This window comes from Sinocyclocheilus anshuiensis, unplaced genomic scaffold, assembly GCF_001515605.1.
Source record: "Sinocyclocheilus anshuiensis isolate Anshui unplaced genomic scaffold, SAMN03320099.WGS_v1.1 scaffold311, whole genome shotgun sequence".
Lineage (NCBI taxonomy): Eukaryota > Metazoa > Chordata > Actinopteri > Cypriniformes > Cyprinidae > Sinocyclocheilus > Sinocyclocheilus anshuiensis.
This window is the reverse complement of record NW_015549606.1, coordinates 1,575,529-1,575,836: the sequence shown is the minus strand read 5'-3', so window position 1 is coordinate 1,575,836 and position 308 is coordinate 1,575,529.

The following is a 308-nucleotide window of genomic DNA, read 5'->3' as shown; positions in this document are numbered from 1 at the left end:
CCCCATGGCCACGCCCTGTTCCATCCAGCGGGAGTTCTTCCAGGGGGCCAGGGCTGTTACACAGGCCTGACTCACTCTGATCTGCAGGCATCCGTGATGCCATGCATGGGATGGAACCCGTGGTTTCAACCAGCACTGAAGGGGGCACATACGAAGCAGACCCAATTGTAGCACTGGCGATGCCGCTGCCATGAGGCCCAGCATCCTCTGAAATGCTTTGAGAGGGTGAGTAGTTGAGAATGCGGATTCCCATCTGTCTCAGAGGGGAGAGAACCATGTCCATGCATTTCGTAAACGTGCGGGGGCCA